Here is an 18,710-nt window from a genome sequence, read left to right as displayed (position 1 = left end):
GTGTGCAATTTTTCTTGTTTCAGTTGCTGTTTTTTATTCATGGTCTTTATATTTTGTAGGTCCATGCCTTGTGTGGATTCTCGGGCACTCCTATGTGTATTGGGGAGCTTTGCGGGCGGATGTTCGTCGCGACGGTCGGCAGCTCGGAGTGGCGGTGACGGAAGCCCGCGTAAAGTGGCTTGGAATTCGGGGCATGACCTGGGGTAGAGTGCGCCCTGAGGTGGCGTATTATAGCCGCATGGATCGCGACCCGGATGTGTTGATTTTGCATGTGGGAGGGAATGATCTGGGAGTGAGGTCGGCGAGAGAAGTGAAGAGAGATATAAAGCTGGATTTGTTACATTTGTGGAGGGCGTTCCCGGGTATTGTAATTGTCTGGTCGGATATCATAGCCCGGACGCAGTGGCGTTTTGGGAGGTCAGTGGACCGTATCAACAGGGCCCGGAACAAATTGAACCGGGCAATTGGCAAGTTTGTTGCGCGAAATGGTGGTTTGGTGGTGCGGCATAGAGAACTGGAGGAGTCCACCGAGCAGTATTTGAGGCGAGATGGGGTCCATCTCACGGACGTAGGGTTAGATTTGTGGATGTTGGGTTTGAGGGATGGTTTGGAGCAAGCGATGGGGGTGTCGAGGGCCCGGGCCAAGTAAGGTGTCACTTGGCCGGTCTGTGGCAGGGTGATAGATCCGTCAGAGAGGTTGGGAGTACCGACAGTCGGTTTGTTGGTACGAAGTCGCTCAAGGGGAGTGGCTTCGGATTGGATTGGAACTTGTGGGCGGAGGTCCTGCAGGTTCTGGGGACGATGGAACGATGGAACGTTATTACCTCTCACCTCGGTCGGTTGGTCACGGCCTAGGTGGTCCTCTGGGCCGGTTGGAGGTTACGGCCGGGGGGTTAGGAATGATGGTTGGCCTCTCCAACGGATCTATCGGTGGTTTGGTTATAAGGGTATATATGTATAAGGTTATGTTTAACAATGGGTGGCATGTTGAGTCACGAGTTTGGTATACATATATACTGTTATAGCTGTGGCCATTCGTGCAATAAAGTCATGGTTATCGTCTTTATTTTAAGTAGATATGGAACGGGGGGAGTTTTGGCATTGTAACCGGCTTATCCCTTATAGATGCGTCAAGTTCACTAACATTAGAGAACAGCGCTTCTTAGGAGTTCCCGGCGGGAGCCATGTGATTGGAGTAACACTATGGTAATCCAGAAGCGATTACATCTCTTAGCAGATACATGTCCTACAAGCTCCTAATCCATGCCCTGCAGACAGTGCTTAATTAAAAGGCTTCCTATTTTTGGTGGAATTTCAATTTGCACACAGTAGCGAAGTCCCTGCATGTGCTCATGAAAGTGTCACGGGTGTGTAACTGGTGACAGACAGTCATGTTGTTTCTGGCAATAGACGATCACAGTGTTTGGCTGCTCAAAATGCGCCCTTTCTATTGTTCCTGCTGTCAGTATTCATTGGTATAGGTAGCTTTCATGCTGGATTTTTATCTATCCCCCTTTTGGACCCAGCAGAAGCTTGCATTCCACCCAGCTACTGATCAGCAGTACTCTCTTGGTGCTTAAATGCTCCCTTCTTCCCTGGTCTCGTTCTGGTGATATTATTCAGTTGATCCTAGCTCGGGTTGCAAGCAGGTGGCTTGCTCTCATCTGTAATCTCATTGCTGAAGCTTTGCTGAACTTCTGCCTGAGTCATCTGTTGATAAGTAGTTCATGCATTTTTCCCCCATGTGTCTTCCTTGTGTTTTCTTTAACGTTTAGTGGGGTTGAGAAAGAGCTCATCCCACCCATTCCCTATTTAGGGTCCAGCACTAGGGATACCTAGGGTCAGGTATCCAGCTCAACACGTAGATGCGGAACCTATCAAGGGTGGTGAGGGACCCTATGGACCAGCGGCAGGTTTGGTCAGAGATCACATCTCCTCCTTCCCTAGATGCAGGGGTCCCCCCTCCCCATACGCTGCTCGCTTGGTACTTCCCCGTACCTAGGGTGAAAGAAAGAGGAGCATTTGTCTTGTTCTACAGGACTGATAGAACTGCATATGGGAATAGCCAAAAGGGGCTATAGGTCACTGTCCGCAGCCATATTTGAGTAGACAATTAATACCTGACAGCAAGCAGGCAGTGTATCACAGAACAATGCAATTCATGCTGTGAAATGTAGTTTCGGCATGAAGCCAAAGCAACAGAGACAGACACAACCTACAAGGTCAACTTTGAGAAGTGAACAAACGTCACAGGTCAGGGAGCCGAATACTGGCAGAAAATAATTTTCATAGCCTAAGGTCGGGGCCACACGGGAACTACTGCGATCCTCGCATGACACTCGGCTCACGCTGGCAGCACAGTGGGAGCCGAGTGTCATTGCAATTGAGGTCCGATTATGCGATCGGACCACAGCTGCTGGGGGCGGGCCGGCACTGAGGAGGGGAGGGAGGGATTTATCTCCTTCTCTCCTCCGTTACCGGTTATTGACATTCCGGTGTAATGCGAGTGCCGTGCGATATTTCTCGCGCCACAGACTTGAATGGGTGCGAGACAAAAAGGATCGAATTGCACCCGAAGCATGCTGTGACTATTTTCTCAGTCCGATTAGGGCTAAGAAAGTAATCGCTCATGGGTGCTGGGACATAGAGTAATATTGGTCCGAGTGGAATGCGATATTTTATCGCATTCCACTCGCTCCGATTTTAACGCCGTGTGTCTTAGGCCTATATGTCAATCCCATTTACTGCAAATTTTGCCCCAGGGACGTCTCATTTTGACCAACAATTATTTTTAGCATTCATCATTTAGCAATTTACCCTATGAGAATTTTTAATTTCACTTCATTGTAGCTTGAAATATAAAGATCTGGAAAACTCTCTTTATTCATTCATTCCATTTAGTGTTTTGGGTTTTTTTTGGAGGTCGCACATGTCTGTAATAATGGACATGAAATTAAATTGCATGAGATGTCATACAGCATGACAAGGACGTCTCTCACACAGGCCTGAGGAGAAACTCGCATCACATGGTGAAGATTGCAAACATTTTGAAGTTTTTATTTAAACTTCTTAATTTAACTAACCAAAACTGAATTATCAATTTTTCAGAAGATCTTCTTAAAGCGTGAAGTTTTATCACATGTGTGAGAAGCTCCTGGTATTAGGATTTCCATCATAATCTGGTCACACATGCAACCATTGTGAACATACAGTGTTTTCCCGAAAATAAGATCTACCCTCAAAAATAAGCACTAGAAAGATTTTTAACCTTCAGGAGTATGCTTAAAGGGGTTGTCCAATACTTGGAGAAACCTCTACTCATTCCCCTTGTTCGCTCCCGTAAAAATAAATAAGTCTATATTCGCCTCCGGTGTGGCCGCGGTTCCAGCAATGTCTGAAGCTGTGTTCCTGGGGCCCACGTGACATTGTTATGACACGCGAGCCCTGCGATCAATCAGCTCCGGCTTCCTTCTCCCCGCCTTTGGAAATTTGAGCAGGAAGTCAGCGCAGCATTCACTTCCTGCTCAAATGTCCGAAGGTGCGGAGACAGACGTCAGGTGCGGATTGGTCGTGGGGCTCACGTGTCATAATGTGACGTGGTCAGACATCTCTGGAACTGCCCTGGACTTGAAGGCGAGTATAGGCTTATTTTTACGGGGGTGAACAAAGGGAATGAGTGGGACATCCCCTTTAAAATATAAGTCCTACTCAAAAAATAATCCCTTATTACAGTTTAGTTTTTTGTACCATACTAGGATCCTAAAATAGGGCTTTCAGGATACGTAATTGTTATTGCTGTAAGGTGCCCCGTTGTGATGCTGTAAGCCCTAGAAAATTTATAATCACGCTTTGGCTGTTAAAGCAAAATTAATATTCACCCCTTCCCCCACCTATAATCCTGCCTACGCATTTGCGCCAGTGTCAGTGATTTGGTGCAGTCAGAGTACCATATTACTCATCCGAAAATCGCATTGCAATCCTTGGACTGGTCATTTATTCTCCTGACCAGAGTGTGATAGCTGCATAGAAATACATGGGGTCACATGCTATTTCGGAATACTAGGCCCCAGTCTTCCTGAGTGACTGGGCTGTGGGCAAAGTTTCACGGCTCATCACAGCCCAGCATCGCTCCTGCTTGCAGCGCTCTGCAGTGAAGGAGAGTGCAGGCAGATGCTGGGCTGTGACGCTGGGCTGTGCTGAGCGGTGAAACGCCACCCAGAGCCCAGTCACTCAGGGAGACTGGGGCCGGCCGTGGTGATGTCAGGTCAACTGGAAGTTGACCTGACATCACCGGATCCCAGAGGTCCCCGAGTCCCTGAGGTCACTTGATGGGGATGAGCAGACTGCGATAGCAACACTTACAGGCAGAATTAGCTGAGCAAGGTATTTAGAAAAAGACTTCCCTATCAGTCTTACAGGGATATGGCCACTACTGCAGAGTAGTGAACCACCACTTTAAAATGTACGTCACAGTCACATCAACAGTCATCAGTCCAGTACCATCACATATTCTTCTTCCATAGCAATACTCTGTAAAAAATACATAAACTAATTGAAATAATTCCCCCTTCAAGCCCCCACCATAAAAAAAACTTCTCTCTCTTGCATTATGGAATCTCACAACTATATAGAACAAAACGTACCAAAACATGTTTAATTTCCCACTTTGGTTTTCAGATCATTTTTTTTCATGCAGAAAAAAAAAAAAAAAAAAAAAAGGATAAAAAAGGTGTGTGTGAACATACCCTTATTTTTTCTTGACTACTAAATATTTTAAAAATATTCCCAGTTAATCACAGCGTGCCTCCAGAACGGTAGCACAAAGAGGCATTGTCTTTTGGAGCAAACATACTTCCGTGCTTCTGTGTTTTGTTCCCAGACCAACTTATTCATAAAAATACCTCATAAAGCAGATCTGTCACCAGATTTCACAATACAAAGTGCATACCTTATTAAATATATCTCTTAACCCTGATGAGGCCGGTATACTTACTATTAATATAATCTTTTTATTAAAATGAGCATTTTATCTATGCAGCCAGAGCTCATGCTATAATCAGGCAGGAATACTTTCAAAATGTATATACAGCCGTTCTGACAAATTTCCAAATAAGTGCAACAGCCTCATTAGGTTTAAGAGATAAATTTAATAATGAACGCAGTTTGCATTGTCAAATCTGGTGACAGATCCACTTTAAAAACAAGTTCCAGGAACCATTAGGTTGCATGTACAGTGATGAGGGGTAAGGAGGATGCGGTGATGGTACTATTAGCTGCTCTCAATTCTCCTTCCATACACAAGTGAAAAGGTGTAGGGGTTTTGAGTGACGGGCCTTATATCAGAACATCAGTTATAATTCCTAATTGGCTAACACGGTACAAAGATATATTTTACTTGTATCTAATTGGGAAAAGGGCTTTTGGGAAACCAAATTAAAGTTTGTAAAAAAATATTTTTTCTTTTTTTTTATGCACACTTGACCAGTGTTTGAGTAACTGGTCTCGTGTAATATCTGCAGGGACAACAAGGAGCAGCAGCAGTGTAGGCTGAGACATTTAAGGGGTATCTAATGTTTAAAGGGAACCTGCCACCACATGTGTCTCCTATAACCTGCAGCCACCACCAGTGCGCCCTTATATACAGCATTCCAGAATACTGTATATAAAAGAGCCCAGGCCGCTATGTAGAATGTAAAAATCACTTTTATTATACTCACCTAGGGAGCAATCTGGTCTGATGCGTGTTGCTGCTCTCCAGTATGGCGCCTCCTCTCTGGGGCAATTGCCGTCCTCCTTCTACCCAGCCCAGTATCTGCTGAGGACATCTCAAAGTACAGGCACGAGGAAAGGTTAAAAACCGCCCGCGCATGCGCACTACAGTACTTTGGTCTGCTCTGAGCAGGGCAGATCAAAGTGCGCCTGCGCAAGACCTCAATGCCAACCTGTGTGGATGATGTAGGACACGTCATCCATACGGGGCTGGGTAGAAGGAAGACGGCCATCGCAGCAGAGAGGAGGCGCCGGACCGGATAGCAGTGACACCCATTGGACCGCCCCCCAGTGGAGTATTATAACAGTGATTTTTCTAGTTTGGCCTGGGCACTTATATACAGCATTTTGGAATACTTTAGGGCTCAGTGGTGGTGGCCGCAGTTTGTAGTCACCAAATCTGGTGACAGGTTCCTTTTCTTTATTTCTTTACCTTTATAAAAGTTCCCAATTTTTAACAAAAAAACAGAAAGTTTTTTAATGAAAGAATGTAAAAAAATATTCTATTTTTTGTGATAACCAGGGCACCGAAATAGTACAGAGAAAATGAAGAAATTCTGTGGTTGGAATCCAATTAAAATCAAAGACTAGACACTTGTTTCTTCTTCATAAGTATAAGCTTGTTTTCTTTGGAGGTTTGATACTGATCCAAAATAAATTACGTGATACAAAGCTTTGGGTAGGTTGGGCGTGAAACTCATGGCTGTGATGAAAACTCTATAAATAAGAGATTGTTTTGGATCCTGACATGAACGGAAGCAAGTAGTGGATCTTCTGCAGGGTCTACAAAACTTCTGCCCCTGATTCAGGAAAGCAATTTTGCCAGAATTATGGATTGAAGATGCAAAATTTTGGTGCAACTCAGAATTGCATTTGGCATTTTTACACTTTCTCCAAGCTATGTCAAAATAGGTAGAGGTGGATGGAGGTGGGGCATGGCGGAGGTGTGACACTATGGCTCATCGGTGATACACCAAAAAACTTACACCAGTCATGCTATGTGGAAATGTATAAAAAGAGTTGTACTTCATGATTGCCCAAATTATGTACATGTATAAACAAATGGTTATTATAAACTATCCAGGAGGTGTCCATAACCATAAAGATACTAATGACCCCACCACTGCAGAAGTATCTTTTCAGCCATCTGTTGTGGATTTAAAAACCAAAAAAAAAAAAATGACTACTTGTTACCACACAGCACCGTGTTTACCAACTTCACGACTTGGACATACCGGTACGTCCAGGGTTGTGTCCCTCCCTTTAATGTGAGCTCGCACGAGGAGTCTGCATGTTTCCCCGCTCATGGGCTGATCTGATTTGTCATTCAAAAGTATTACTCATCCCGCAAAATAACAAGCTCTTATATGGCTATATTGAAGGAAAAAGAAAAAAAAAAAAAGTTATGGCTATTGGAAGAAAGGGAGGGGGAAACCCCCCCCCCCCAGAAAATCGCCTGATGGTGAAGGGGTTAACAGTCTGTTTCGCTCACCCCTCATCTCAGTTGCACTCGTTCATATGGGTTGGTAGGAAGATGACTCATACTGGTACTCACGGTGGGCTGTGATAGGCCACATCCTTGTGAACTTTTTTTTTCTGCATCTTGGAAGGCGAGCATGATCTTGGGCTCTTAAAGAGGTTGTCCAACCATTTCTCAAACCCTAGTTTGCCCACAATAAAATAATAACATATATATTTCGGTGCCAGCACTGTTCCAGCAGTGTTGGCACCGGCCTTCCCGGGGCTCAGATAACATTATGTCACGCAATCCCTGAGGTCAATCAGGGCTGGCTTCCCTCTTATCTACTAGTACAGTTTCAGCTTTCCCTTTGTGAATGTGACTGATGTTTCTGAAGGATGGGAGAGAGAAGTCAGCGCTGATCGGTAGCAGGGGTCACGTAACATAATGTCACATGTCCCCTGGGAGAGGCAGTGCTGACCCGAATCATAATGCCACTAGATGTGAGTATAAGTGCTATTATTTAACTGGGGGCAAACATGGGGATTAAAAAGGGCTTGTCAAAGTAGTAGATAACCCCTTTAACACCAAATAACCCCAGATAACACCAAACTGGAGGCACACTTTGATCTGCCCTGAGTAGGGTAGTCTGTTACGCACCGACCGTTAGGTGAGTATTATAAAAATCCGGTGACAAATTCCCTTTAAATATGTTATCTCTTAAGCCTGCTTTACACGTTGCAATTTTGCATACGATATCGTATGCGATTTGCAACACCCCCATCGTATGTGGGGCACGTTCAATTTGTTGAATGTGCTGCACATACGAGTAACCTCCGTCACACGTACTTACCCGTCCATACGACCTCGATGTGGGCGGCGAACGTCCATTTCCTGGAGTGGGAGGGACGTTCGTTGTTATATCGACGTCACGTGGCAGCCGTCCAATAGAAGCGGAGGGGCAGAGCTAAGCGGGACGTAAACATCCCGCCCACCTCCTTCCTTCCGCATTGTGGGCCGGGAGCCGCAGGACGTAGGTAAGATCTGTTCATCGTTCCCGGGGTGTCACACACTGCGATGTGTGCTACCCCGGGTACGATGAACAATCTGCCGTGCAATTCTAGAGAAAGGTACGATGTGTATGCGATGAACGTTTTACCGTTCAATCGCAATCACACGTACCTGTCACACACTGCAATGTACCTTACAATGCCGGATGTGCGTCACTTACGACGTGACCCCGCCGACACATTGTAACATACATTGCAGCGTGTAAAGCAGGCTTTATATTCACTTGGATGGCTGGATCTTCAAGGGCATCACTACACTGGGTAATTCTGAAGTCATTTTCAGAATCAGCACAATCTTATGGGCTTCACAACACGCACGCTGCATTTTTTTTTCCACATTTTTTGAGTGGAGTTTTGGTCCCAAAACTGCATGCATTTCCTTCCCCAACAAAGTCTGAGATTTCATTTTTGCCGTGCACATGTTCCAGTTTTTTTTTGCTGCATCTTTGTGATGACCACAAAGATGCAGCATGTCAATTCTTTTTGCATTTTCTCCCTGAATTACGGAGAACTGGCAGATCAATCCCCCGCTGACTCGGGGTCGGCATAGGATTGATCCCTGGTATCTGTCCAGGGGGGTAGGAGCAAGGTAGGGCAAGCACTTCATACTCACAGATGTTCCCACAGCATCTCATTCTTCTTCCCGGCCATTCATTAAGCTCATACATATTCACTGCTTCCCCTGGCATCTGTGATTGGTTGCAGTCACACGAACCCCTACACTGAGTGACAGCGTGTCTGAGGCTTCCAATCACAGACGCCGGTGAGAAAGTCTATATAGTACAGTAAAATAAATACATTTAAAAAATTTGGCATAGGATCACCCCCCATATTATGATACCATCACAGATAAAGCCTGACAGCTGGGGGCTTGTATTCTCAGGCTAGGGATACCCATTGTTATTGGGTGCCTCCCAGCCAAAAATATGAGCCAGCAGTCACCTAGGATTGTTGCATCCATTAGATGTGACAACCCTGTCACTTTACCAAGCTTCCCCAGATTGCCCTGGTGAAGTGGCAATTGGGATAATGAGGGAGTTAATGGCAGTCCACAGCAGCCACTAAGTTCTAGATTAGTGATGGCAGGAATCTATGAGGACACCCCCATTACTAATCTGTAAATGAAAGTAAATAAACACAAACACCGAAAAAATCCTTTATTTGAAATAAGACAAAAAAGCACCCTCTTTCACCACTTTATTAACCCCAAAAACACCAAAGGTCCAATGTAATCAGCATGAGGTGCCACGACGCTTCCACCACTGCTACATATAGCGCTTGCTGTGAGCTTCAGATGGTGCATTTTTTGGGGGCCAAAAACGTGCATCTTTGTGGTCAACACAAAGATGCAATGTGCGCACATACTCTAATAGGGACTTCTTCAAGGGCATATCAAGAGCTTACTCAGCTCTTTCCCTCCTCAGCCTTTTGATCCTCTAACCCACTCGTTTGTTTCTAAATGGGAAAGAGATCTGGGATGGTCCTTCTACATGGATAAATGGCCCTTTATCTTCCAAATTAACAAAAAAAACCTCCCATTGTATTAGTCACATATAAGCCTCTCGAAAACTCCTTTACAGATGGTATTTTCCCCCAAAGCTCTCCCCTGTGCTGGAGATGTCATGGTGAGGTGGGCTCATTACTCCACATCTGGTGGTTCTGCCAACATATTTGTGGGTACTGGAGTCAAATCCAATCTCTACTCCAGCTATCCTGCATATTGATATCCCCTGGGGCCCAGTGACTACTTTATTATCCCTCGAACTGGATAAAATCTCTACGGAAGACACTCGTATTGCCTCCCATGTCCTTACAGTAGCGATATCTGGGATTGCTTCTAAATGGAAATACTCTAACTTGTTCTCAATCCAAGAAATAATGTGTAAAATTCACAACAACTAGGTGAGACTGAGTAAGGACAACCCGTCCGAAACTTGTCCTCCTAGCATGGCATAATGGACTTTTTAATGGTTTTTCAATAAAGGACTTTTATTTTTTTTTTTTTTTTTTTTTTTTTTTAAACTCGTTTTATTGAAGGTTAAGTAAGACATTACATTATAGAATAGGTCAGCAATTTGTACTTTACAAGTATGCACGTATACTGTTTGATAAGCAGGGTAATAAAGCAACAACAATTAAATCAACAACTATTACTTTCAATCTGGCCTTAGCACATTAATCATTGTAGAGGTGTCAGTTCGCGAAACATATCCATTCTGGGGCAAAAGTCCACACCAATAAGAGAAGCGCAACCCAGATTACAGAAATCTCGTAATATCCCCAATACAGTATATCATAAATCACGTATTTCTCCTTTCCACCCATCGGAGTACCATTAGTTACTATCACGCTAGTACCGACTGTAGGCTATCAGCTAGGGAGCCGGGTGATCCTCCGGTCAAGGGCGAGCCCATCCATCTACCCCATATTTTGTCGAATTTATTTAAAGAACCTCTTATCTTATAAACATAGTGTTCTGACGGGATTATAGCATTTACCAATGCAATCCATGAGGCTCTAGTTGGAGGGTGGATGCCCATCCAGTTTAGTATAATGCCCTTCCGGGCCAAAAATAATACCTTTTTTATTAGCAAGTTTTCATTTTGGGACCAGGAGCGTACATCCACCACCCCAAACAGACACAGAATTGGGCACAGAGCAACTCCTTTCTGAAGTATGGTGGACAGAGTCGTTACAACCTCACTCCAATAGGAGAGAATGACCCGGCAATCCCATATCATGTGCCAGAAATCAGCACCGTCTCCCCCGCATCTCGGACAACCCACCCCCGCCAGATTATTCGCCTTTTTCATCTTGTTCAGTCTCTGAGGAGTCATATAACTTTGGTGTATTATGTATAACTGAATCAGTCTATTATTGACTGCAGGAGAGACTAGCGTGTGGGATTCGACAATGTCGTCCCACACTACATCATCAATTTCAGGGATCCTGACACTCCATCTCTCCCGGACAGAAAGAGGACTGTTCATGGCCTTGGCCCGGATAAGGGAGGAGTACAATTTGGAAATGAGGCCTCCAGGGCCCTGTGATCTGATAATTCCAATGACTGGAAAGGAAGAGAATCTAATCCCACGACCAGAGAACTGAGCCCGAAAGGCGTACCTAATCTGGAGATACTGAAACCCATGAGATTCCGGCAAATCAAATTCTGCACGCAGTTGCGCAAAGGGGCGGAGTTCACCATCCCGGACCAGTGATCCCAGGGAGACTATTCCTCGATTCCTCCATTCGCCAAGCCCCGGCAGCCCACAAAAGTGTGGAAGGTCCAGGTTATCCCATAGGGGTATCTCAGTTGGCATATCATGAAAACCAAAAATGGCTTTAGCCTCTTTCCAGACCCTGGCCCCCAGTTTGTGTATTGGGAGGACCCGACCCTCAGGAGCCCTCTTGTGGTCCGTCAACAATGGCCATAGGAGATCCACACCTGTGAACTCTGCCAGAAGACCCTCCGGAGAGCCCCTCACCCCAGGAAGTGTCCATTGTCCCAAATATTTCAATTGTCCAGCCAGATAGTATATGTACAGATCAGGAAGGGCCATACCCCCCATGTCCTTGGGTCTCTGTAATTTGGCCAACTGGACCCTTGATCTGGAAGGACCCCAGACAAAGGTGATCATCAAAGATTCCAGGGACCGAAAGAAAGAGCGGGGAATGTGTACAAATACATGTTGGGTTATGTAAAGACACTTTGGTTGCACTATCATTTTAAGGAGATTAATCCTTCCCGCCACTGAGAGCGGGAGTTGGCTCCATCTATTAAATTTCTCCCCGTGGTGTGATAATAAGGGGGCAATATTTCTTGCTATCATCTCCGAAGGGCTTCCCGTCAATATAATCCCCAGGTATTTAAGATCCACCACTGGAACTCTACATATGTGGGTGTTCATCATTTCCTCCCTGTCCCGAGACAGGAAGAGGAGGTACGATTTTGACCAATTTATTGACAGGCCCGAGAACTCCCCGAATCGGTCGATTAACTCTACGGCTCTAGGAATGGAGGAATCCGGATCAGAAGCAAACAATAACAGGTCGTCTGCATACAGAGACAAACGTTCATCTCCCTTGCGATGTCTCACTCCCCGGTAGATTGTGTCCGCCCGGATGCGCACTGCCAACGGTTCCATGGCAAGGGCGAACAGAAGAGGGGATAGAGGGCATCCCTGCCTGGTTCCCCTCCCCAAAGGGAAAGTTTCCGATACTCCGCCTCCCACCTGAATGTTAGCAGTTGGAGCTTTATATATAATCTCAATCCATCTAATAAAATCGTTGCCGAAACCAAATGCCCGCAGTACCTCCAGCAGGTATGGCCATTCTATAGAATCAAAGGCCTTGGCCGCATCCAGGGAGACCAAGGCCCAATCCTCCTCTAACTTGGTGCCCATCTGTAGAATCACCTGTGCCCTCCTCAGATTATCCGAGGTACTTCTACCCGGAATGAATCCAGACTGATCCTCATGTATTACGGATGAGATCACTTTATTGAGTCTAGTTGCTAGAATTTTGGTTAGAATCTTGTAATCAGAGTTCAGCAGAGAGATCGGTCTGTATGAGCCACAATCCAATGGATCCTTATCTGGTTTCAATAGTAGCACGATGGTCGCCTCATAGAAGGAATCAGGCAACCGTCCCCTGCGGAACGAAGCCTCAGCCGTCTCCAGGAGAGCTGGAGCCAACTCCCCCCTATACTTGTCAAATATTTCAATCGGGAGTCCGTCTGGGCCAGACGCCTTACCCTTATTGAGGGCTCCCATCGCCTCCACCATCTCTTCCATGCTAATGGGCTCATCCAAGGCCGACCTCTGGGCCAAAGTCAATCTGGGAAACTCCAGATCCCGTAAGTATTCCGCGATCCCCTCCCTTGACACAGTCAGTCTGGACTCATATAGGTTCCTATAGAAGTCCAGAAACACCTTCAGAATGCCAGTGACGGAGGTGATTGAATCACCACCGGAGTCTCTGATCTTAAGGACCGCAGGTGAACTAGTGGATTGGCGCACCAGGAACGCTAGTAAGCTACTAGATTGGTTCCCTTGCTCAAAATATCTCTGGTTCATGAAGAAGACATGTCTCTTAGCCTTATCTTGCAGGAACAGAAGATATTTCCTCCCAGCCTGTAGCCATTGGAATCTGTTTCCTTCAGAAGGGTCTGAGGTAAATCTATGTTCAAGCACTCTATTTTGAGTGGCCAATTCCTCCTCCTCTCTGGCCGCCTGTTTCTTGACATAAGAGATAGAGGAGTGACAGCATCCCCTCAAATACGCCTTAAGCGCGTCCCAATAGGCCGAGTGATTCTCTTCCACGGAGTTCGTCTCGGTGTATGCCCTGAGCTGATCAGGAATCCTGTCATTGGTGCCAAAGAGTGACAGCCACCAAGGGTTAATCTTCCGCGACACTTTACGAGATTTACAACCTTCCCATTTAATGCTGACAAATACCGGAGAGTGGTCTGATACTGATCTGGGTAGATGACACACCGATTGTATATGGGCACAGACTCTTTCATTTCCACAAATGTAATCAATTCTAGACAATGAGTTTTTCCCTGGGGTATAACATGTGTATTCTCTCAGTACTGGGTTAAAAAACCGCCACATGTCGCATCAACCCACCTCCTGGAGGAATGCACTCAGTCTAGTTTGCATCGTAGGGGAGATCGGGACCTGTCGGGTGTTGAATCTATCCAGCCCTGTGTTACTAATCAAATTGAAGTCCCCCATGCAGAGCACCAAGGCTTGTGGGAATTGTGAGGCAAACTTAGCCGCTTCATACAAAATTGAGATTCCCATCGCAGGGGGGATGTATATGGCTAAGATCACTATCATGATCCCATCGATGTGAGCCTGGATAAACACATACCTCCCATCATTATCCTTTATAATCTTACCCGGGTCCCACCGCATTGCTTTGTGGACTAGTACCGATACTCCCCTCGAATATGAGGAATGAACAGAGTGAGCTGACCATTGAACCCAAGGCTTCTGAAGCACTCTCGCGGTTTCCAACAACAAATGGGTCTCTTGCAAACATACAATCTGAGCTTTGGATTTTTTGATATGTGCAAATACTGCCGCCCGTTTCCTGGATGTGCCCAGTCCCCTAACATTCCATGTCATCAAGCTTAAAGCCATTGAAGTGTATCTCTTACTGAATTAATAGGGAAATGTCAAAAACTTAACCCACAGTAGAACTTGGGCAAACGTACCCTTGAATACAAACTATCGGTTGCACACACACAGCCGAAAGGACTGATCCAGTAGTGTGACCAGGAGAGGGTGTCCCTAGTAACGACCAGGGTGAACCAACGTGGCTAGATGGTGTACTTGGTACGGGGGTGTCCTCGAAACAAGGACTTAAGCTTCTCCTGCAGTCCAACGTATTGAATTGCCCTGCAACATAGCCTATTAATCGTACGTGGGTAAGAGAACCCAGAGTAAATGGGCATAGAAATATGGGAAGAAAGAAAGAGAAAGAGAGAGAAGAAAGAAAGAAAAAAAAAAGGGGGGGTGGAATGGAGGAGAGGGGGTGAAAGGTGGGCGGGGAAGGGGTGAGGAAGAGAGAAAAGGGCAAGGGAAGAGGATAGAGAGAAGAGAAATTAAGGTGAGCGGAAGAAGAGAGAGTGTGAAGAGGAGGGAATATAGAAATATAAGAAAAAGAGAAGTAACGGAGGGCATACTGGGTGGAAACTGGGGAAGAGAGAGGAAGGTTGAAGAGGGAAGCTGGAGAGAATAGCAAAAAAAGACTTAGAGGTAGATAGGAATATGATAGCAAGGATGGGTATGAGGATGAGATAAAAGAGGCTAAGGGGTTAAACAAGTAAGTGGGACTGAGAGGGGGGAAGAAGAGATAGGAATGTAAGGGAAATGGGAGGATAATTTGCAGGTAATCCCAAATTATAAGTGATTATCATGTATGGTGACCTTAAAAAACCTTAATGTAGCTCTAAAGACAAAATTCAGCATCCTGAACTTAAGTGCGTTGCCAAATACTGCAAACCCAGAGTGAAGTCCCCTTTTGGATCGCAGGATGCAGGATAATACAAGATCGCATGAAGATGATCGTGGCACCGCAGCAGCGCTCTGGCACATGTCCCGCCTGAAGTCAGTTCAATCCGGTCCCACCAGCGACGAGTATTCCAGAACTCAAACAGGACTTAGTAATGATCGCAGTGAACTCAGGTCCCGACACACTCGGAGGCACCACCTCCAGCTGCCCAGCCTCGAGGGGGGGGGGGGGCAACCTGAAGACCGGCACAATGGAAGGCCAATAATAAACACATCCAGTAACTCACATGCTTCCGGGGGTCGCAAGCGCACCAGCGCATCCTGATGGAATCGTCAATTTCTCAACAAACTGGAACCAAAAGAGCCGGACGCGGACGCAACTGCGATCCCGAGCACCGCTCCACTCGTATGGCAGGAGAGATGAAGGAAACAAAAATATTTCGCGCCTTCAATATCAAGGGACGCCGAATATCTGTATAGGATGATCCTAAAATTATCGCAACAGCGATTTCAGACGACCCAGGAGAAAGAATCGTATCACCGACCTCACTCCACAGGAGATGAAATAAGCAAATCAGAACCGCGACGCCATCACAACAGCGATCCTCCCGGCGTCGCTCATGGCTGTAATGCATCAGCGCTTCCTCTTCAGCGTGTTGATCCAGTCATCCGCCTCCGCAGGAGATGTAAAGAACAAGGATCGCTCTTGATGAACCACTCTGAGACGAGCCGGGAAGATCATGGAGTAAGCAATTTGGTGATCTCTAAGGCGTTTTTTCACCTGAATGAAGGATGCCCTCGTTTTCTGGAGAGACGCAGAGAAGTCAGGGAAGATCAGTATGGGAGCATTATTGTGTAGGATCGGGCCTTTGCGTCGCGCCGCACCAAGGATCGCATCTCTATCCCTGCTGCTCAACAGTCGGGCCAGGAGAGGTCTAGGCTGCGCTCCCGGGGGAGGAGGTCTGGCCGGTACCCGGTGGGCTCTTTCTATAGCGAATGCCGCTGACAGCGTCGCATCAGGGAAAGTTTCAGAGAGCCATGTTTCCATGAACTTACATGGGTCGCTCCCTTCTGCCCTCTCCGTCATCCCCAGAATTCTTAAATTATTGCGACGCAGGCGGTTTTCCAGATCGTCAGCCCTTTGCGCCCAGTTGTTTGCCGCACTTTCCAAAGAGGACAATCTGCCCGGCGTCGCTCTTGCGTCGTCCTCCAGCGTGGAGATCCGCTGCTCCGTCTCCTTTACCCGCTCTCTCAGATTTTGCAGGTCCAGCCGGAGGAGTCCCACATCTATCTTAACCTCCTCGATTTTGCCCGTCAGCGACACTTTTGAATCCTGGATCGCCGCAAGTAATTGCGAAGTAACTTGCTGCAAGGTTAGCTCCTGCGATTCCTTGGATCCGGCCTCCATGCTCTCCTCCTCCTCCGCCTCACTGGATTCCCGCTCCGACTGCTTGCTGGCGCCATCTTGCTGGGAGTCCCGGGCAAACTTCTTCAGCTTTTCAGCCGCCGCTGCGCTGCGACCTCTGCTCATGGTACCGATCAGAATGCTCACCGCACCACAGGTAATCCGGAGGTGTATTTAGGCACCAATTTCGGCAGGATTAATAGTATTTATCAGCGTTGGACTGCGGAGCTGCTCTCAGATGCGACCGCTCATGCTGCCTGCTGGCCACGCCCCCCAAAAGGACTTTTATTTTTAATCAAATGCACCGTGCTGGATTGACTTCTTTGAATCTTGGATACTAAAGGGAGCGGGCTGACTCCAAATGGATCCCTGCATGGTGAAATGATGGTCTCCTAAAACAAAGAAGTGAGCTGGACACACCCTTGTATACGCTCCTGTTCATTCATTGTACTAGGTAGCTTTCCTGCTGGATTCATCTATTCCCCTTTAGGATGCAGCAGACCTCTCTTTCCACACAGCTGCTGATTATCCGTATTCCCCTTAAGGCACACTCACACGAGTGTGAAAAACGGACGAGTGCAAAGCGAGAAAATCTCGCATTGCACACTGACCAATGTTATTCAATGAGGGAAAGCAGTTGGTCAGCTTTTCTCAAATCCAGAGTCTGGATGCAAGAAAAGTTGCAACATGCTGCGTTTTTCTGCGAGAGCCATATCACTCACACCCATTCAAGTGAATGGGTGAGAGAAAAATATCGGACTGCACTCGGATGTTATAACAGTGCAGTGTGATATACGTACAGGCTGACAATGGAGGAGATGGGGGAATTAACCCCTCCCTCTACTCCGCAGCACCCACCCTCAGCTTCACAGTCGCATGACACTCGGATCACGCTCGCAGCAGAGCCTGATCCGGGGGTCATTAGCATATCGCATCTGATGCTATACTCTAGTGTGACTCCAACCTTATGCTTAGATACTCCCATCTTCCCTGGACTTGTGCTGGAGATATTAAGCTCTGGTTGCAAGCAGGTGGCTTGTCCTCATCTGTGGTATCATTGCTGAAGCTTTGCTGAACTTCTGCCCGAGTCATCTATGGATAAGTAGTTCATGCGCTTTTCGCCCATGTATCCTCCTTGTGTCATCTTTTAGGGTTTAGTAATAGGGTTGAAGAAGAGCTCATCCCACCTGTTCCCTACTTAGGGCCCAGCACTAGGGATACCTAGGGTATGGTATCCAGCTCAGCCCATAGGTGCGAAACCTATCTAGGGTGGTGAGGGACCACAGGAACCAGCAGCAGGTTTGGCCAGGGGTCACTATCTCCCCCTTCCCTTCTTACCTTTCACTGCTTGCTTGATACTTCCCTGTACCTAGTTTGACTAAAGCAAATTCTGACTAGTCGTGTGTGGCCTCGCTCAATTCACTTGTACTGATTGAGGCTGTGCACGTCTAGTCAGAATGTGGCCAGAAGTATACATATTGTATACTTGCAGTCACATGACCACTCAGTTTTGCCGCCAGCACCGTAGAATTCACACTGCGCACAATGTCAGGATTCACATAGAGTGACTCCAGACTTTTGTGAAAAACCCAAACATTCCCTTTAATGTAAGCTTCACCTTTCAAGACTTCAACAGAGTAAAATACAGATGTTTAAGGTCTTCACTGGAAAAAACTTATACAACCTATTGCCTCTCACGCCTTTATTTTTTTTATGAATCAGAGTGGAGATATTTTTAATGCCTTCATGTGATCAGCCCATGTGTTGCCCTCCTCTTCCTTCCTGTGCCTTGAGGGACTCGCAGACGTTCATAAGCAGCAGTATACTTCCTTACAGTGTCTCAGCCTTCTGCCGGCGCGTGGATACACTTCTGCTGCATGCCTAATACGTTTCCACATTGCAGGCTGTTTATGCCAAAAAAAAATTTTCATAGTGACGAAAATTGCCAGGCCGGACTCAGGATGTGTCTGACAGCAACAGGTGAG

General features: G+C 46.5%; 1 protein-coding gene and 1 long non-coding RNA gene across 2 annotated transcripts in view; one reads left to right on the top strand and one right to left on the bottom strand.

Annotated features, from left to right (window-relative positions):
• LOC142310420 (uncharacterized) overlaps positions 1-18,710 on the bottom strand; it is a 77,604-nt gene that overhangs the window by 44,065 nt on the left and 14,829 nt on the right. The gene's annotated exons all lie outside the window — the stretch shown is intronic.
• Positions 18,523-18,710, top strand: part of PIK3R6 (phosphoinositide-3-kinase regulatory subunit 6) — a 90,009-nt gene continuing 89,821 nt past the window's right edge. Inside the window, exon 1 of the mRNA XM_075347941.1 lies at positions 18,523-18,705. The gene's annotated coding sequence lies outside the window, so the exon portion shown is untranslated. The remainder of the gene's footprint in view (positions 18,706-18,710) is intronic.

This window comes from Anomaloglossus baeobatrachus, chromosome 5, assembly GCF_048569485.1.
Source record: "Anomaloglossus baeobatrachus isolate aAnoBae1 chromosome 5, aAnoBae1.hap1, whole genome shotgun sequence".
Classification (NCBI taxonomy): Eukaryota; Metazoa; Chordata; class Amphibia; order Anura; family Aromobatidae; genus Anomaloglossus; species Anomaloglossus baeobatrachus.
The sequence above is the reverse complement of the archived record's forward strand: the minus strand, read 5'-3'. Positions and strand labels throughout refer to the sequence as shown.